This window comes from Bison bison, unplaced genomic scaffold, assembly GCF_000754665.1.
Source record: "Bison bison bison isolate TAMUID 2011002044 unplaced genomic scaffold, Bison_UMD1.0 scf7180017864166, whole genome shotgun sequence".
In the NCBI taxonomy this organism is placed as follows: domain Eukaryota; kingdom Metazoa; phylum Chordata; class Mammalia; order Artiodactyla; family Bovidae; genus Bison; species Bison bison.
In genome coordinates, this window is record NW_011494738.1 from 1169912 (window position 1) to 1191259 (window position 21348).

The 21348-nt window shown below is 44.0% G+C and overlaps 1 long non-coding RNA gene across 2 annotated transcripts in view; it reads left to right on the forward strand.

The window, feature by feature from the left end:
- LOC104989867 overlaps positions 1 to 18646 on the forward strand; it is a 30616-nt gene extending 11970 nt beyond the window's left edge. For both annotated transcript variants that reach the window (XR_825432.1, XR_825431.1), the window contains exons 2-3: positions 18379 to 18454; positions 18565 to 18646. This is a non-coding gene — a long non-coding RNA (uncharacterized LOC104989867). The remainder of the gene's footprint in view (positions 1 to 18378; positions 18455 to 18564) is intronic.
- The last annotated feature ends 2702 nt before the right edge of the window (positions 18647 to 21348 follow it).

Sequence of the window (21348 nt, forward strand, 5' to 3'; positions counted from 1 at the left end):
TCTGTAGGACATGAATCAAAATGGTATCTATCAAGGTGGTCCCTTCTGTCTTGGAGTGTCACTCAGTAGGTCTGTAGCCATCTGGGGGAACCGGGCAACCTCTTCCTGTACCAATGTCTGATAATGACTAGCATGGTAACAGGGTTGTTGTGAAGATTAACTGGATCATAGATTTCCCTGTAAATGGCAAAGTTAGTGTAAATATTAGCTAATATTATTATTTTGACCACCCACTCACTCCCTGCTGCCTCCTCCAAAACCAGAGATCTTACAATTTCACTTGGCAAACTAAAAAATCATTCTTATAGTTATGTCATAAATATTCAGTTAGTCCTGGAATATGATCATAGGTGCCCAGGGCTTCGTTGGAAAGAGCCACTTGCTCTTAGTGAGATGTTGTGATTAGAATGTGGATAGAGTTAGAGCATTAATATTTGGTTCAAAGTGCTGATTTTCCTAGTGTGATCTCAGGCTGATCTCTTTGTTTACAGAATTTTGGGCTCTTAGAATTGGAGGGTGCTGTGGAGGTGAGCTAGTCTAACATTCATACTTTTCAGAAATCCATACCAGAGCATCCCTGCTGTCATTTGCTCTTGCTTGGACATCTCCAGAGGTGGGTGGGATCATTATCTCAAAAATCCCTTCCTTTGTTAGATTCCAGTAGTTGGAACAGTCTTTCAACCTTTGAGCCAAAATTGGCTTTCATTTTACTTCTATTGTTATACATTCTCAAGTCTGACAGAGCACACAGAATGCTGCTCTTCTCAATATGGCAGGGCTTCTTGAAGGCATAATGCACAGCTAGCCAGCTTCTCTCCTTTGAACTAAACACCGCCTGGTCTTGTAAATTTCCTTTATTGTTGATGTAGTTGCCAGAACTGCCTCACAATCCTGGTTCCCTTGTCTGGATGAGGAGTGTACATTTTTATGATGTGATTACTAGGGTAATAATAGCCTGCCAGGAAGCAACTATGTCTTTGATGGTCTCACAATAAGGCAAACTTTCCCCTTTTGCCCACACCCTCACTGCTGTAGGAATTCACAGTACACAACTGTAGGAATTCAAAAAGAACCCAATGGTAACTGACTCTCTAATCTTCCAAGTCTCCAAGGGCCCAAACAGTGCATTGGCCTATCGGGCAGCCTAATACTGTCAGTTAGTGGATTCAGTTGTGGTAGTTCCTATTGATCATCTCTTTGTCCAAAGTTATAGAATTCTCCTCAGTAATCCTGTAGAAATGTTTAAGCAGCAGACAGAGTAGGAATTTGGATATAGTGATTTCACACATTCTCAGACAGATCTACTTTCAAATAGGGCTCTTCCACTTCAACAATTTACATCTCTGAGCCTCTGTTTTCTCATGTGTAAAATCAGGATGATTATTCCTACCTCACAAAGTGAGGGCTGAGTGTATTGATATTTCTAAAACAGTGCCTGGCTCACAGGAGGGGCTCATGTGTACACTCTGATGTTCTTAGCACATGGACATCTCTTGAGGTTTCGATCCTCCTTCCTCCAAAGCAGCACAGGTAAGTGTTTAAAGACATTCTGGTGTAGTGCTAAGAGTACCGATGGCTCTGAAGCAAGGGGTGGCAAAATTCTCTTTGTGAAAGCCCAGACTCCCAGGTGCCTCAGTTGGTAAAGAATCTGCCTGCAATGCAGGAGACTTATGTTTGATCCCTGGTTCAGGAAGATCCCCTGGAAAAGGAAATGGCTACCCACTGCAGTATTCTTTCCTGGGAAATGCCATGGACAGAGGAGCCTGGTGGGCTACAGTCCACAGGATCACAAAAAGTCAGACATAACTGAGCGAGTAAACCACCACCACCACCAGAAGTAATTAGTTTAAATTTGCATTTAAATAGTCACATGTGTCCAGTGACCAGTAGCAAGCTAGAAGCTTGTGAATTAGAATTGTGGCAAAAAGAAAAGGCTAAGCCCAGTCAGTGGATTCAGGGACAGACTAATGAGCAGTATGGAAAAGATTCAAGTTTTCCTGTAGGAAAACAGCAAGAACAGAAATGTGGAGAATCTGAAGACAGCCAACAGCTGAACCCTTGTACACGGTGGTCATTTTAGCCTTTGTAGGTCATGCACCCTCTGGTACAACCACTCAGCTCTGCTGTTGTAGTGCCAAAGAACCACAGATAATATGTAAATGAAATGTGGCTGGGTTGCAATAAAGCTTTATGTACAAAAACAGGTGGCAGGCTGGGTTTGACTGTAGGCCACAGGTGGTCAACTCCTGATCTAAAGTTCTATCTTTCTTTTCTCTTTCCTTTTTTCCCCTGTTTTATTTCCTTTCCTTTTCCTCTTCTTTAATTTCTATCTTCCTTCCTTTCTCTCTCTCTGTAAGAACATTTAACTTAAGATCTACCCTCTTTAACAAACTGTGAGCAATGCTGTGAACAATAACACAATACTGTCAGCTATAGTCATAGTGTTGAACAGCAGATCTCTACAACTTTGTAAGTTACTCATCTTGCATAACTGAAATTTTATACCTGTAGAACAGCAATTCCATTTCTCCCTCCTCCCAGCCCCTGGCAACCACCATACTACTCTCTTCTGTGAATCTGGCTATTTTATGTATCTCATTTAACTGGAATCATGCAATATTTGTTCTTCTATGACCATCTTATTTCTCTCAATATAACGTCCTCAAGGCTTATCCATGTTGTTGTCAACAGCTGGAAGTCAAGTTTTTCTTTTGGCATATAGCAGGCGTTCCTTCTTTTTGGAGGTGCCACCTTTTCCTTATGCAGTCATTGCTGGACATTTAGGTTGTTTCCATATCTTCAGCGTTACTCTTCTGAGTAATGCTGCAGTGAACCTGGAACTACAAACCTCTCTTTGGGATCCTGACTTTAATGCTTTTGGATGAATACCCAGAAGTAGGATTGCTGGATCATATGGTGGTTCAATTTGTAATTTGGGGGGGAGCCTCCTATACTGTTTTCCATAGCAGCCATACCATTTTATATTCCCTCCAAAAATGTGCAAGGTTCCAGTTTTTTCACATCCTTGCCAACATTTGTTCTTTTGCTTTTTTGGTAATAGACTCTAGGTGGCTAGAGTCTTATTTTCTCATCTCAGCTCCTGGGACCTGTTTCTATTGCTTTCATCTTTCCAAGAGCACCCCTCTCCTGTCCTCTGGGCCTCTAGGATTCCCTTTGGGCTTACTGGGCACACACTTTGACAACCTGCTGGCAGATGTGCTTCAAATACTTGTAGGTCCTAGAGGGGCAAGATCTCTATCCTTGAGAAAGGAGAGGGAGTATATATAAAACCTTCAGAGGAGACTCATTGGACATTTCATCATCACTGGGGGCAAAGTACCTATTTCCTTTATTTCCATCCATATCATCTCCTAGGTATGCAAGAGCCTTGTGTGTGATTCCACAACTGTCCATGCTCTTGCTTTGTACCACTTAGCTCAACTACAATTACTTGTGTGATAGTCAGTTTACCATCTCCTCTCCTCCATCTCTATGAAGGGCCATGTCTGAATTTCCGTCCCTGCTGTACTCTTGATATTCAGTAGAGTGACCCATGCAAGGTACACACTCAACAAATACCTGCCCTTCAACCGATCCATAGACGTTTTTCAGACCACATTTGCCAGACTTCCTCTTCCTAGCACTGTAGAGAAAAGTTTGACTTTCGACTATTAATTTGTTAATGAACTCCAGGCCTAAAAACAAGACCTAAGGACATGTTATTGGAGAAGGAAATGGAAACTCACTCCAGTATTCTTGCCTGGAGAATTCCCATGGACAGAGGAGCCTGGTGGGTTACAGTCCATAGGGTAACAAAGAGTTGGACATGACTAAAGTGACTTAACACACACACACATGTACAAGGATGTGTTATAGGCATGGCCTTGACTGAAGGCCTGACATCTCAGACTCAGACGCTTTATTGGTAGCTATCACTGACACATCTTCTCTATCTATTTACACACTGCAGGGATTTCTTTGAAGGGAAACTTAAGGAACTGTTCCTTTGAAACTTGGGAATGGTGATTCACTCAGTATTTTCTTCCTGGGAGAAAGGATCTTTTAGAATTTTTATACACGGTGTACCTTTTTTTGATCCTTAAATTGGGATTTTGTGCACTAAGTTTTGGAGGGCTTTTCCTTTGGTAAACATGAATAGCAGCAGAAGACAGTTAAGTGCTGCATCTGTGTTCACAAACCAAGCACGAAAGTGTGGTCATCTGAGCAGCCTCTCAGAGGACAGAGCTGACTGACTTTCACAAGGCAGGCAGGCAAAGTTCATTAACAGGCTTCTGGGAGAGTTTCCAGGGCTCAGCCCAGGATGCCATCTCGCTTAATCCCCTAGGGAATTAAAAAAAGACGGGTGATTCATAGGTTACCCAGTCGGGGTAAATGAAGCAGGAGGAAGAGGGTGAGTAAGTGGGAGCAAGGGATGGATGAGGTGGCTCTTTGCCAGTGACTCTGCTGTTGCAGCTGTATGGTGCCCTCTCAGTGGTGGTCTCAGTGGAGGGCACCCTTCTTCCCTACTGCAGCCATGCTGAATGTCCATTCAGTACTCCACAGCCCTTGTTACCATAATTTGGCTGAATAACTCCCCTCCCCACTTTGCCCCATGAATTCTTGAAGGTTTCAACAGTTTCAGGGTAGTTTCCTCCTCGTCTCCCTTTCCCTTTGTTTAGGTGCTCATCTGCCTTTCCCTTTGTCGTGGATCGAATAGGGGTCACCCCAAAGATGTGTCTCTGGAACCTGCAAAGTTGACTTCATTGGAAAAAAAGATCTTTGCAGATACAAAGATTCAAGATCATCTTGGACTTAGAGTGGGTGCTAGGTCCACTGACAGGTGTCCTCAAAAGAGAGAAGGACACAGACTCAAAAAGGAAAAGGTCATATGAACTCAGAGGCAGGAATTACAGCCATAGAGCCCCAAGCCAAGCAGTGCCATCAAGTGCCCCTGGTGGAGACATGGAATGGATTTTCCTCCAGAGCCTCCAGCAGGAACCAACCCTGTCCACACCTTGACTTTGAACTTCTGGCTTCCACAATTGTGAGATAATACATTTCTGTAGTTTTTTTTTTTTTTGGCAGGAATAGAAACTTTATTTATTTGTATGAGCAGCTGCCATTTAAATGTCAGCCACTTCACCTGGGGGAAGCAAGTCACTTTGGAGTAGATTAGGGGAAAATGTGAGACCAAAAAATGGTCAGCACCTGGAAACTTCTGTTGGTGTCTTTTTTTTTTTTTAATTTTATTTTATTTTTAAAATTTACATAATTGTATTAGTTTTGCCAAATATCAAAATGAATCTGCCACAGGTATACATGTGTTCCCCATCCTGAACCCTCCTCCCTCCTCCCTCCCCATACCATCTCTCTGGGTCGTCCCAGTGCACTAGCCCCAAGCATCCAGTATCGTTCATCGAACCTGGACTGGCAACTCGTTTCTTACATGATATTTTACATGTTTCAATGTCATCCTCCCAAATCTTCCCACCCTCTCCCTCTCCCACAGAGTCCATAAGACTGTTCTATACATCAGTGTCTCTTTTGCTGTCTCGTACACAGGGTTATTGTTACCATCTTTCTAAACTCCATTTCTGTAGTTTTAAGCCACCCAGGTTGTGGTAATTTGTTGTGGCAGCCGTAGGAAGTTCTCACAAGTAATGATGTGAGTGTGGTTTGGAAAAGACCTGAGCATATCAACCCCACCTTGTTATCTTTTCAGCAGCATTGTCCAGGGCAGCCAGGGCTTGGAAGTGTTGAGGAAAATAGTGCTGGGTCATGTGCTGTTACCCAACAGTGCTATGGTTGTCCTCTCCTAAAGCTGAGGGTGTCTGTGGCAGATAGCACCTCCCTTATCCTTATCAACTGGGAAAATGAGAGAATAACTATAGAGCTCTGTGACCACCCAGCTGGCTGGGGAGGGTAGAAAGGGCAGTCTGGTCATGAGCCTTTCATATCTCTCTCTGCTCCCCCTTTGCTTCTTAGGATATAAGCGGGAAGAACACAAGGCCTTCATCCACAGCAGCTGCCCTCACTGAGACTGCAAACGCAGTTCATTTTCTAAATGATGGACTCCTCCATAAACGGGCAAAGTAAAGCAACACCCAGAGCAGGAGAAAAAAAAAATTCTCTCCTCCTCAGCACGCTGTTTGGTCTTTGCTTCTCCCAGGCACCAGCCCTTTGGCTTGATGTCAGATCAGTGTGGCTAGAAGCATTAACTGGGTGAAGCAGAGTGTGAGTACCAGGCACGTGCTGCTGAGATAATCTGGGGAACCACAAAGGGACCAATAGGGGATGACTCGCTTTCGCTGTTTGGCTTTCTATCATTTAAAAATGTTGGGAGTTCCTTCTGATATTGATGTGCAAGAATTTTCATTTGTCCTACTGGCTAAAAAAAGAAGTCTCATTTAACAATAGATTTTTGGTAGTCACTAAATGGTCGAGTGCTATAGCCTCAACTAAGGCATTTCTGTGTAACTATAAATATTTGTGCCATTTGTAGTTACTTCACATTCATTTCATTTGAGTCTCCCAATAGCCCATGAGATGAGGGCTGCTGCTGCTAAGTCGCTTCAGGCGTGTCCGACTCTGTGCGACCCCGTAAACGGCAGCCCACCAGGCTCCCCCGTCCATGGGATTTTCCAGGCAAGAGTGCTGGAGTGGGGTGCCATTGCCTTCTCCGATGAGATGAGTAGATCAAAGATTATTGAGAAAACATGAGGTTCATGAGGTGAAGATGATGTAGGAGGACAGCAGGGGAATAGTAGGGAATTCCAAGCTTGGGGAGGAGTGTGGGTTGGGGGGATGAGTGTAAAAGGATCTGGAACTGTGACGAAATCTTCCTGGCTGCAGAGTAGGGTGTATGGATGAATGATACAGTTGAAGACACTGTCACTAGAAGAGGTTTCTGGCATGGCCTAAGTGATTAGAAATACGAACCAAGTGGGAAAAAAAATCAGGGAGGCATATAGTTTATGAGCAGAGATCCCCTCTGGAGCTTGAATGTTCAACAAGTGGTGGATTTTGGTAATACTGTGTTTCCTCACGCCAGTGATTCCCCAGCTTAAAGAGGCTTCATGATAATACAGCCAGTGAACTCTGTCCTCTGCAATATACAGGAGAGGCTGCCACAGTAGTGAGTGGTTGCACGCTGGGTCTGGCTGTTGGGTAGGTCCTCTTGCATGAGGTGGCATTTGGGGAAATTGGCTCTTTCAGGCACTGGGAGATCTGGCTGGTTCATGTGACCGTTGGGTTGTTATCCGGCTGCGCCCAACCTTGAGAGGAGGGACTTGGCACCTCCGCGATCCCCAGCGGGAGGCCCATCCTCAGCTAGTCTGACACATCACATTTGCTTTTTGATTTACACACATAAAATGAATCTCCCCAACGACCTTCTCCCCAGAGCCTCATCAATTAGAACTGCTTTTGTCCTTAGCCTCCTTTTGTTGATCAGCTTGGAAATTCGTTAGGAGGGAAAAGAAAGAGAAGTTGTCTTTGTGGGCAGTGGTGCTGGAGAGCTGGCTTCTAATGAAAGAGCCCTGAATGGTGCAATTGTGCGGCTGTTTATATAGTTTTTATTTTAATTTGCATCCGTACCAGGCTCGGATCCCGAGAGCCACTTGGCTGTGTTTGGAACTTTTATCTCCTCCCATAGAGCCAGACCTGCCAGCTTATCATTTGCCTCAAGGAAATTAATGTGGGTCCCCCCTCCCCTTGCTTTTATCATGTGCTGTGGAATTGTTTATACATTCACAGAAAGAAAGAAAGGCTGTGCAGAACCGTAGAAGGTTTCTTTCCTCATGTTCATGGATCATCTGAGACTTGAAAGGCTTCTAGAGCCAAAAGACTCAGGGGGCAGGGCCTGGATTTAGGCAAAGAGATGGAGGGTAGGGGGTGGGAACACGGAAACAAAGAGCTGACCTCAGTGTCTTAAAGTAAGGAGTGAGAGGAACCATGTTCTATTTCACCTCCTCCTCTGCGTGGATATATATATTCCTTACTTTTCCCTCTATTTTTCCTGAATGTGTCAGCTAAATATGACTCAAGAACCAACTCCAGCTCAGTTTCCCCTTTTGAATTAAATTGCAGCTCTTGAGTGTGGCATTTAAGACTCCACATAATTCAGTCCTGTCCCACTCCTGCCGCTGGCTAATGAGTATTTTCACTTCCAGCCTATGGACTTCCTGTACCAGGGTTCTCTCCTGTTGTGAGCTTGCCTCTGTCCCACGTCCCTGTTCAGGCTGCCCTCCCCGGATGCCCCCCTGCTTTGTCCAGTCCCCCTCTCCTTCAGTTCTGTGTGTGGAGCTTTCCCAGCTCACGTGGTTCTCTTCATCACTAAGGTCCTGGCTATTCAAAGTGGGGCCCAGACCCACAGCTGGGGCCTCTGCTGGGAACCTGTGAGAAAGGCAGCATCTTGAGCCCCAGAACTACTGGATCAGAATCTGCTTTTGGGAACTGCAAATGCACAGAAAAGTTGGGAAGCCCCTTTCCAGACACCTGTGATATTGATTTACTGGGCCTCCTCACCTGGGGATGGGTTGATCCCCAAATGTCCTCCTGAGCATGGACCTTGCTTCCTAGTATGAGTGGTAACACTTGGAGACAAGGGAGGACAACTTAGGTTCACTTGTGGCATCATTTACAGCTTGAGGACGACCTGATGACATTGCAGGAGCTCAATAAATATTCAGTTAATTTCATGCAGACTTGACCTGTAAATCACATTTTTTGTTGCTCTTTTTAAAATGGTGGATATCCAATGTTTCTTTGTCCTTTTACGTATGCTTATTCTATCATGCTATTCTATGCTATGCTAAGTCACTTCAGTCGTGTCGGACTCTGTGCGACCCCATAGACGGCAGCCCACTAGGCTCCCCTGTCCCTGGGATTCTCCAAGCAAGAACACTGCAGTGGGTTGCCATTTCCTTCTCCAATGCATGAAAGTGAAAAGTGAAAGTGAAGTCGCTCAGTCGTGTCCGATTCTTAGCAACCCCATGGACTGCAGCCTACCAGTCTCCTCCGTCCATGGGATTTTCCAAGCTAGAGTACTGGAGTGGGGTGCCATTGCCTTCTCCGTTATTCTATCATAGTCACCTTAATTACTAACATGTTAATGGCAGGGACCTCTGGTTGTCTTTTCTTGTCTCCATACAGCTTTTTCCCCTTTGACAAAATAAGCCTTCCCAGGACTTTGCAGAGTAGAGAATGGAGAGATGACCTCTGACCCTCTTTCCATGTTGCGTTGGGTCAGAAATTCTGTTGCCTGGAGTGTTGTCTTGGGGCTCTGCCCTCATCTCTGCTTTCCCAAGGCAATTACTGCCAGCACCAGGTTATTCTCACATCTATTTCCAGCAATCCAGTTCCAGAAACAAAAGACTTAGACATTGCCCTCAAGAAGTGACAGTTTAGTGAGCATGAAAGAGGTTAGAGCTGCACAGAGTGCCTCGGATGCAGAGGTTGGAAGGCCTCAGGAGCCTAAACCATGCCTGGAAGGAGGAGGGTTTTGTGTTCAGTCTGGGCGAAGCCATGTGACAAGACCCTCACACCAAGAGATCATGGAGTTGGAAAGCCAGGGCTCTGGTGTGTATGAGTACGTGTATGTGTGTGTACACGAACATGTATGTACACATGTGTACTTGCGCATGTGGGTAGGTGGGCCCAGCTTGCCCAGGGCTTCATGAACATTTAAGGAAGTGAGATTTCATCTTATAGGTGGTAGAAAGCCACAGGGGGAACTGCTAGGAGACACTTGTGGAGTTTAAATCTCTCTGTACCAGCAGTGGGGTGGGTGGTCTTGACAGGGTGAGAGGGACACCTTTGGGGGATGTTGTAGCCAGAATCTATGCAGGAGAGGATGACTTCCACCCCAGAGCCCAGCTGTAGGGGACCCCAGGGTGGTGCTCTTCTGTGGGCCTCACATCAGCTAGTTGCCAATTCGTGTTCAATCAGCTTCTGAACTCTCCAGAACTTAGTCCTTGTCTGTACACCGGCACTGCCCAAGTAGTCATCACTCCTGTTTTCTTCCCCGACCCTGGGGTTTTTCTAAAGTGCCTTCTGGCCTGGCTCTCTTCCCTAGCTTGTGAGTATCACTGCATGGATACTCTGCATGGCGGAGCAGACCCTTCATTCTGACTGCCAGCCCCTCTCCAGCCTGTGCTCTCACCACCTTCATCTCATGCCCTCCTCTCTGTCCAGAGTTCCCAGTCCATGGCACCAGCCTTGCTCCAGGGAATTTCAGAGCTTTCTCTTGTACTTAGAAACTCCTCCCCCTACTCTGGTTTGTGAATTCTCTCCCTCCAAGACCCAGTGCCAGTGTCGTCTCCTGGGAAAACCTTCCCAGACTCCCTAGACACACGTGCCTCCTCCTCTACATCAACTGAGCCTTTATGCAGCTCTTTCTGGCTTCTGATTTTGAATTCAAGGTGACCGTTTATGCATCTGCTTCCCTCCTCCATGTCCCATCGCCAGTGCCTTGAGGCAGTCCCTGGAAAGGCCAGGAGGGCACACAGCAGTGATGTATTCAGGGTCCCCCCCTCCCTGGGCCCTTCACCTCTCTGCTCTGGCTCCACACCTGGCCCAGGGCACCAGCTGGTTGAATTAAACACAAATTAAGCAGGCAGTTGGCCCAAGCCAGGAAAGCAGAGGGCTGAGAAGAGAATCTAGGTGTGCCCTGTCTAATAGAAATACAACATGAGCACATTTTACATTTCGTAGTTGACGTATTTTTAAAAAGTGAAAGTTATAAGAAACGGATAAACAAATGTTCGTAGCTACTTTATCTGTGCTGTGCTCAGTCACTCAGTTATGTTAGACTCTTTGTGGCCCTATGGACTCTAGCCTGCCAGGTTCCTCTGCCCATGGAATTTTCCAGGCAAGAATATTGGAATGGGTGCCATTTTCTACTCCAGGGGATCTTTCCAACCCAGGAATCGAACCCTAGTCTCTTGTGTCTCCTGAATTGGCAGGTGGATTCTTTACCACTAGCACCACCTGAGAAGCCCACTTTATCTGGAATAGCACCCAATTAGAAACAACCCCAATGTCTATCAACAGGTGAATGGATAAAAAAACAAACAAACAAAAAACTATGATAGATTTATATAACGAAATACTACTTAGCCACGTGAAAAAATGAACTCCTGATATATGCAGCAACATGAATGAATCTCACAAGAATTATGCTGAGTGAAAGCAGTAAAAAATTATGCATACTCTCTGGTTCCACTTACATAAAATTCTAGAAAAGGCAAACTATTCTATAGAGACAGAGTGAATATCAGTAATTATCTTAGGATGAGGGGTGGGAAGGCAGGACAACAAAGGGGCATGAGGAAACCTTTTGGGGGGGTGATGGACATGTTCATTATATTGGTGTACTGATGGCTTCCCAGTATATACATGTCAAACTGGACTCTTTAAATAACACTTTAAATACAGGTAGTTGATTGCATGTCCAGTATATTTCAGTAAAGTGATAGAAATGAAACAGAATAACTTATATAATATATTTTAACCCCATATATCCAAAATACTGAAATGGCAATCTATTCCAGTATTCTTGTCTGGAGAATTCCATGGACACAGGAGCCTGTCAGGCTACTTTCCAAGGAGTCATAGAGTCAGACACGACAGAGCGACTATCACTCACTCATCATTTTAACATATCAACATAAAAATTGTTAATGAGATCTTTTTACATTCTTATTTTTGTACTGTTTTTGAAATCTGGTGTGCATTTCATAGTGACTGAACATCTTACTCGGGACTGGATATTTCAAGTGTTCAGTCGCCACATGTAACCAGTGGCTACTGCGCTGACAGCACAGATCTAGACCCTCCAGTGAAACCCCCTCTCCTCGGCTCAGATTGGGTGAGTTCTGGGTCAATAACTCAAATCTGCAGCTGAATAGTTTTGAGCTGGCCCTTTCTGTGCCCCTGAAGATCTTGGGTCCTGTGGGGTTCTGGATCAGAGAATGGATCTCATGAATCTAGATCATAAACCTAGGATTTTGTGTGAATTCCCATCTGCCACCCCACCCTCTGTTTAAGCCTGACAAGTATCCTGACTGTTTGCTTTAAGAGAACACATTCTTACTTTCCCTTTTGCATCAAATTGCAAGTTTACTTCACTGACTGCATGCAGGGGGCGGGTGTGGAGTCGGAAGAGGGGCTGTGGGAGCTAAGGAGGGCACCCACTGGGTGGGCCCCTGAGAGGTGGAGTGAGTGGGGCTGAGCTGGGGAGAGTGCTGGTGCAGAGTGGGCTTGCAGCTCACCGAGGCCTTCTTTCAGTTTGGGATCTGCCCTCTCATGCCCCCAGCTTCTGTCCAGAAGTCAGAAGGGTGGGGGGAATGGGCAGTGCTGGTGACAGAACGAATGGGGGCTTTACCAGCCCTATGGTTGAGGGGTCTCCTTGAGAGTTACCCAGCAAAGTTTGCCTCAAGGATTGTGAGAGATTTTTATAATTTTGCCACTAACTAGCTCAGGGACACTGACCAACTTACCTTCTCCTCAGGGTGTCAGTTTTCCCATCTGTGCAATGAAGGAATCAGAGTAGACAACTTCAAAGGTCCCTTCTGGGCTCGTGTGAGGAACAATGATCCTAACTGCATTAAATGGAGCACACACCAGCGCTGGGCAGAGTCCTGCATAAGGAAGTTTTGTTGTTTGTGCTTAGTTGCTCAGTCATGTCTGATTCTTTGCGAGCCCATGGACTGCACCCCACCAGGCTGCTCTGTCCATGGGATTCTCCAGGCAAGAGTATCGGAGTGGGTTGCCATTTCTTTCTCCAGGGGATCTTCTAGGCCCGGGGATTGAACCCACATCTCCTGCATTGGAAGGCATATTCTTTACCACTGAGCCACCAGGAAAGTGACAAGAAACACATGACATAGTTCTTACTTGTATTAATGAAAAGTGGATTTACAGTGCTTGTATTGCTTGACATTTTTATAAGAATATATTACATTTGTAAGTGAAAAAAGGCAGAGAAAGGGAAACAAAAAAGGCATCTATGCGTGGTGAGAAACTAAAGATCTCAGTTTTAAATTTTTTAAAGTCTTCAAACATACCCAAAAGTGTAGGACAAGGAGACCCATGCACCCACCACCTGGCTTCAGCAATGAACATACTGCCAGTTTTGTTTTATTCACTCCTCCCACCACTACTTTGTTTTGTTGGCGGTTTTTAAAGCAAATTCCTAATGTCATATCATTCTATGGATAAATATTGAATAAGTATTTCTAACAGGTAAGGACTTCTGAAAGAACAAAATAAGACCATTAGCACACCCAACACAATTAACAGTAGCTTAAAAAAATATTAGATAATGATGTGTTAGTATTCCTCGTTGATTTAATCTTTTTATTCCCATTGGTTTGTTTGAATCAGTGAAAGAATTATTGGAGCTTTACATAATATTTTAAAAAACACTTTAAAAACTGCTGTCTTGATTGTGGTCTGTGAGCCATCTGCTTGGAGGTGATTTCCTGTTGTCCTGCATGGCGCTCACTGGCTTGTGGGCGATTGGTGCATGCTGAGCCAGACGCCACAAGTAACAGTGTGGTTCCCAGCCAGTTTCCCCGAGGGGCCCGCACGGGAACTCAGAGGCCCCAAGGAGCCAAGGGAGTTGGTGTCCCCAACACTCCAGATTCTTACAGGAATGGGCTGCCTCAGAGATCCAGGTATCACTGGGCTTTTACTCCCCAAGAGCAGCATGGGGTATGCTCTTCACCTCTAGTTTCTGCACCCCCTTCTCCACTGTCCCTCAAGCAGCAACGCTACCTCGAGCACTTCTGCCATGCAATCCTAAGAGGAGGAAGCTGGGTCATCTGTAGCCCAGGAGAGCTAGGGATGTGCTTAGGGATTAGAGGAGACCCTGGGCAGCTGGTGAGGCAGGTGGAACCTGTGTATTTGGAGACGAGAAACCTAATGTACTGTGCCCTGCACAGGGGCAGACTGTGACAGAACGAAGGGCTGTGGATCACATGCATCACGGTGTGTGGGGGAGGGCGGGCATTGGCTTCCTGTGTGAACACCTGCAGACTGAAGAACAAGGCCTGTCAATCCGGTGTGTACATTACATGTCAATCCTGTGTGTATTTTTATCCTATTTCCATAAAAGATCCAGGTGGGTAATAGGTACATCATTAGAATGGGTTAAAGACTTGACACATGGGCCATCCTTTGCACACACTCAGCAGGATTTTTCAATGATAAGTCTTTGTTAAAGGATCTGTACATTTATTAATATACATCTTCTATTTTTAAGTCATATAACACCTCAAATTAGAGTAAGGATTAAAATAAACAAGTACCAAGTACAAGTTTAAATAATGTGCTTAGCTATTATAAGCTTTCTTATCTGAACACTTTCCTTTTGGAAAAACAATTTTATGAACTGTTTCACAATCCAAAAGGTATTAAATTATCCTTTCTACCTTTTGTAGAGACAATTATATAATAAATATTGTTGTACTTCTCACCCAGTTTAAGAATTAGTATGATATGAATATATATGGAAGCTTCTTAAATGGCTTCTCATCCAGCCCCCATCACTCCACAGGTGTTTCTCTCCTACATGTCTTTATACTTATTTGTTTGTATTAAAAGTAATATATATCAATAATAAATAATAGTAAATATTAATAATAAATAGTAAATATTTGCCTGCCTCTTGAGAAACCTATATGCAGGTCAGGAAGCAACAGTTAGAACTGGACATGGAACAACAGACTAGTTCCAAATAGAGAAAGGAGTACGTCAAGGCTGTATATTGTCACCCTGCTTATTTAACTTATATGCAGAGTACATCATGAGAAACGCTGGGCTGGAAGAAGCACAAGCTGGAATCGAGATTTCCAGGAGAAATATCAATAACCTCAGATATGCAGATGACACCACCCTTATGGCAGAAAGTAAAAAGCCTCTTGATGAAAGTGAAAGAGGAGAGTGAAAAAGTTGGCTTAAAGCTCAACATTCAGAAAACTAAGATCATAGCATCTGGTCCCATCACTTCATGGGAAATAGATGGGGAAACAGTGGAAACATTGTCAGACTTTATTTTGGGGGCTCCAAAATCACTGCAGATGGTGACTGCAGCCATGAAATTAAAATAAGCTTACTCCTTGGAAGAAAAGTTCTGACCAACCTAGATAGCATATTCAAAAGCAGAGATATTACTTTGCCAACAAAAGTCCATTTAGTCAAAGCTATGGTTTTTCCAATAGTCATGTATGCATGTGAGAGTTGGACTGTGAAGAAAGCTGAGCACCGAAGAATTGATGCTTTTGAACTGTGGTGTTGGAGAAGACTCTTGAGAGTCCCTTGAACTGCAAGGAGATTCAACCAGTCCATTCTAAAGGAGATCAGTCCTGGTATTCTTTGGAAGGACTGATGCTAAAGCTGAAACTCCAATACTTTGGCCACCTGATGCGAAGAGCTGACTCATTGGAAAAGACCCTGATGCTGGGAGGGATTGGGGGCAGGAGGAGAAGGGGATGATAGAGGATGAGATGGCTCGATGGCATCACCGACTCGATGGAATCACCAACTCGATGGACATGAGTTTGGGTGAACTCTGGGAGTTTGGTGATGGACAGGGAGGCCTGGCGTGCTGCAATTCATGGGGTTGCAAAGAGTCAGACACGACTGAGCGACTGAACTGACTGACTGATTTGCATGTTTTAAAACATGCTAACTTTAGCATCATACAATATGTAGAGAATTACATACTTGATTTTCTTTATACAATGAACGGGGCCGGGACTTCTGTGTGGCACCTGGACATCTCTTTTCCAACCTGCTATTCCGAAGAATGGCACTAATTACCTTCTTGACGCCTCTCAGTTGTTGCTCTTATTTTTCTCTGTCCTGGCTGAGCGTTTTGAGTCTTTGTAAACCACCTCCCCTCTTGGTGGCTCTGGACTCTGCCAGACCTAGCCTGAAACCTTTCTGTGTTACTCAACAGCTCTATAACCTTTGGCAAATTACTTCACTTCTCTGAGCTTTCAAGTTCCTCTGCATTGTATAATTTTTGTATAATTTCTTCAATTTCATCTATAAACCAAATTATATTAGTACTTGTAAAACAGAATATTGGTACTCACCCCAGACTTGTGAGGTTTAAAGAAGACAGTGCAGGTTAGGGGCTTAGCACTGGTGCTAGGTCCATCTGAATTTTTTCCTCATTTTTGCAACCTGACATCTTTGAAGGAATCAGCGTTGAGACAAATGCTCCCTTAGCTCCAGATTCCCCAAGACATGGTGCACTTCCTAGACTCCCCTTCAGGACTGAGGTGTTCATTCCTCCAGCTGCTGCCCACAGCTGGGTCTATCCCAGAATCGGCCCCTCAGCTGAAGAGGGCTGCTTTGGCCAAAGTTTCACTTCTTCCCAGAGGCAGCCCACATCCAGTGACTGGTCTGTGAAGAAGGAGGTGCAAAGGCCCAGCCCCCTGCCCCCACGCGGGGACACCTCTGAAGAACCCTCTGGCTCCAGAGCTTCTTCTGGGTCTGCTCAGGCCTTTGTTGCGACATAGCCCAGCCTCTCCCTCTGCTCAGTCCTGTCTTCTTTCCCAGAGGTGTTGTTCTCAAGAGCTCTTCTCAGTAAACCTCTTGTGTGTAGATGTCTCAGAGTCTGTTTCTCAAGGGACCTGACCTGAGACACAGCGGAAAATAAAATCACCAAGTCAGGGGACTCACTGGCACGTGGGTGGGGCTGGCACTGCTTTTCTCTACCTCACTCTCCATCTCCAGACCCTGGTCAGTCTCTGTGGGCCCCCAGAGGGAAGGCAGACCTAATGGATTTTATAGGTCTGCTCTTCAGCAACCCTGGGCCTATGCTAGTTCTTTTCTACTTTAAAATTGCAGGAGTAATATGTGAATACATACTTTTTGTAAAAATATCAACCAGCAGAATAGCCAGAGCAAGAGCCTCTCCACTGGGCTACCTGGAAACAAACCCACTCTGCTCCCCAGAGACAACTTTCCAGATGTATTTCTATGCATTTATGCAGACATGTATGTACATATAAAAATGGGTGGTTTCACAGGGTTACATGTTTAAAATAGGAATAGATTACACCATGCGTATTGATAAGCAGCTCACTGTTTTCACTTCCTGTGTCTTGGAAACCTTTCCATGTCAGTGCTCAGCATATCATTTTCATCTGTTCTTTCTAATGGCTGTGTGACATTCCCTGAGATGACTATCTCCTGCCTTATTAGGCCACACCTTTACTAGAGGACTTTTATTCCTAGTGGTATGCTTTGATAAACAGTGTTGTGATTAACATTTCTGTCTGTGCTTTTAAACATTTCTTCTCTGTGCATACATTTCTCTAGGTTAACTGTTAGAATGCTGAGTCAAGGAGCACAGCATATTTTAAAATTTGATCCGACATAACTGCCCTCCTAACTCCCAACACTGGATATTTTCTTTCTCTTTCCTTCTATTTTTATTGAGATATAATTGATGTATAATATTCTGTAAGTTTAAGGTATACAAGTGATGATCTGATACACAAAGATTATGAAATTGTTATCACAATAAGGTTAGTTAGCACAACTATCACCTCACATAGTTACTATTTTGTTATTGTTGTTATGGTGAGAACATATAAAGATTTACTCTTAGCAACTTACAAGTATGTAATACAGTATTGTTAACTATGGAAGAATTGATGCTTTTGAACTGTGGTGTTAGAGAGGACTCTGGAGAGTCCCTTGGACTACAAGGAGATCCAACCAGTCCATTCTAAAGGAGATCAGCCCTGGGTGTTCTTTGGAAGGAATGATGCTAAAGCTGAAACTCCAGTACTTTGGCAACCTCATGCGAAGAGTTGACTCATTAGAAAAGACTCTGATGCTGGGAGGGACTGGGGACAGGAGGAGAAGGGAACGACAGAGGATGAGATGGCTGGATGGCATCACCGACTTGATGGACGTGAGTCTGAGTGAACTCCAGGAGTTGGCTATGGACAGGGAGGCCTGGCGTGCTGCGATTCATGGGGTTGCAAAGAGTTGGACACGGCTGAGTGACTGAACTGAACTGAACTATGGTCACCATGCTGTACATTAGATCCCTAGAACTCAGTCCTCTTACAACTGATAGTTTATATTCTGACCAAAATCTCCTCATTTTCCCCACCCTGTAAGCCCCTGGAACCACCAGTCTACTTTGTTTCAATGAGTTTGGCTTTTTTAGATTCCACATGTAAGTGAGATTATATAGTATTTGTCTTATCACCTGTCTTTTTGAGAATAACCATTCTAACAGATTTAAATGATATCTCATGGTAGTTTTGATTTACATTTCCCTGATAATTGAGTACCTTTTCATGTACTACTTGGCCATTTATATGTCTTCTTTGGAATTCTATTCAGGTCAATTATTTGGAAGAGTTTAAAAAGGATTGGAATTCACCAGTGGAGCTATCTAGTCCTGAACTTTTCTTTGTTGGTAAGTTTTAAATTATTGATTTAATCTCCTTATTCATTACTGGCAGTTCAGATTTTCTAATTCTTCATGATTCAGTGTTGATTGGTTGTATATTTATCAATTTATTCCAGGTTGTCCAATTTGCTGGGCTATAACGTGGCGCTGTGATAAAGAGACTGCCTGCCAAAGCAAGAGACGTGGTCTCGATCTCTGGGTTGTGAAGATCCCCTGGAGTAGGAAATGCCAATCCATTCCAGTATTCTTGCCTGGGAAATTCCATGGACAGAGAAGCCTGGTAGGCTGCAGTCCATGGGGCCACAAAGAGTCAGACATGACTGAGTGACTGAATACAGCACAGTTGTTCATAGTAGTCTCTTAGGATCCTTTGTATTTCTGTGGTATCAGTTGTAATGTCTCCTCTTTCCTTTATAATTTTATTTATTTGAATTCTCTGTCTTCTTTTTTTCTTGGTAGGTCAAACTGAAATTCCAACACTGGATATTACCTGTTTTTTTAATGTTTGCTAGTTTGATGAACTATAACATTTTAGTGTTTTAATTGTATTTTTGTTTACCGTGAGAAATGGAATATTTTCCTTTGCCGTTTTCCATTTCTATTTCTTTTACTATGAAGTACCTCTTTATATTCTTTCCCCCTTTTTATTAAATGGTTCACCTTATTAATGAATTGTAAGAATTATTGACATACTGAATATTAGCCTTAGCTTGTTTTACATGCTGCAGACATTTAAATGTTATTTTAACTTTGTGATGTTTTTATGGCTCCAAATTTTGGATGATTATGTGGCCCAGGTTTTTAATCTCTTTTCTTTGTGGCTTCGGTGCTTTTCTACCTTCAGTAGGCCTCCCTCACCCCATGGTTATAAACAAATGAAGACATTTATTAAAGTCGCAGTGAGCTGTAGTCAGCATTTCCTTGGCTGTAGAGACTTAGGAGAGAAGCCCAGGTGGGGTTGGCTCTGCCTGGAGGCCAACAGTTCCACACTTCCTTCATCTAGGGCAAAGAAAAGAGGCCACAGCTTGTGGATGGTCACCACTGCCATGAAGCAAGTCTAGACAGAGTCCTTCAAGCTGCTGTTGCTGTCAGCTCCATCCTGGGAGGGTGCAGGAAGCATGAGGCCACTGGGAAGACTGAGTCATGGAGAGTCCCATGCCTTCCTGCCCAAAGCCCCTGACGTGCTCAGCAGTCCCAGAATAGTGCAGGCAAGCTTCACAAGAGAGAGATTTTGAGGATGCGCTGTCAAGTAGTAGAAAAAGCAGACATAGAGTTGTGGTTCTGATGGTAAACATGAAAACATCTGTTGTCACAAGGTCTCACTCAAGCATCCATATTTGTTGGTTTTTTTTTTTTTAATTTTTATCATTTAGTAGCATTTTAAAATTTTTATTTATTTTTTTAATTGGAGGCTAATTACTTTACAATATTGTGGTGGTTTTTGCCATACATTGACATGAATCAGCCATGGGTATACATCTGTTCTCCATCCTGAACCCCCCCTCCCACCTCCTTCCCCATCCAATCCCTCTGGGTCATCCCAGTGCACCAGCCCTGAGCACCCTGCCTCAGGCACTAAAGTGTGGACTGGCGTGCACGGACTGGCAATCTATTTCACATATGATAATATACATATTTCAATGCTCTTCTCTCAAATCATCCCACCCTTGCCTTCTCCCACAGAGTCCAACAGTCTGTTCTTTACATCTGTTTCTTTCGCTGTCTCGCATATAGGGTCATCGTTACCATCTTTCTAAATTCCATATATATTGATTAATATACTGTATTGGTGTTTTTCTTTCTGACTTCGCTCTGTATAATAGGCTCCAGTTTCATCCACCTCATCAGAACTGATTTAAATGCATTCTTTTTAAAATCTGAGTAATACTCCATTGTGTATATGTACCACAGCTTTCTTATCCATTCGTCTGCCAATGGACATCTAGGTTGCTTCCATGTCCTGGCTATTGTAAACAGTGCTGCGATGAACATTGGGGTACACGTGTCTCCTTCATTTCTGGTTTCCTCAGTGTGTATGCCCAGCAGTGGGATTGCTGGGTCGTATGGCAGTTCTATTTCCAATTTTTTAAGGAATCTCCACATTGTTCTCCATAGTGACTGTACTAGTTTACATTCCCACCAACAGTGTAAGAGGGTTCCTTTTTCTCCGCACCCTCTCCAGCATTTATTGTTTGTAGACTTTTTGATAGCAGCCATTCTGACTGGTGTGGGATGGTACCTCATTGTGGTTTTGATTTGCAGTTGTCTGATAGTGACTGATGTTGAGCATCTTTTCATGTGTTTGTTAGCCATCTGTATGTCTTCTTTGGAGAAATGTCTGTTTAGTTCTTTTGCCCATTTTTTGGACTGGGTCGCTTATTTTTCTGGAATTGAGCTGCAGGAGTTGCTTGTGTATTTTTGAGATTAATTGTTTGTCAGTAAGCATCCACATTTGTAACACACTGTGCTAGACAGTGTGCGGAAGGAGTGAGCCTGTCCTATTAGAGATGGCCCCCTCCCCAAAGGTGCTGTGATCTGAGTCACTCAGGTCTGTGACTGGGCTCTTTAGCAGCTGTGGAGCTATGGGCAAACCAGTGATCTTCTAGGGTCTTGATCATCTCCTCTGTAAAATGAGCATTATCCTGGCTTGGGGGGCAGTACGTGCTGTGAGGGTTGATGAGTTAATAGGTGAGAAAGTGAACTGTTAGTGTTCTAGAAATGATAGCATTATTGTTATACTTGGAGGCTCAGGAGAAGACATGGTCTCTGTCCTCAAGGAGCTTGTGATGCACAAGCTCCTTGGAAACAGAAAACACAGAAACAGAAACAGAAAACAGCTCAGGGCAGGAAATGATCACGTTGTCAAACTGTACAGTAGTAGAAATTGGAGAAGGATTCAG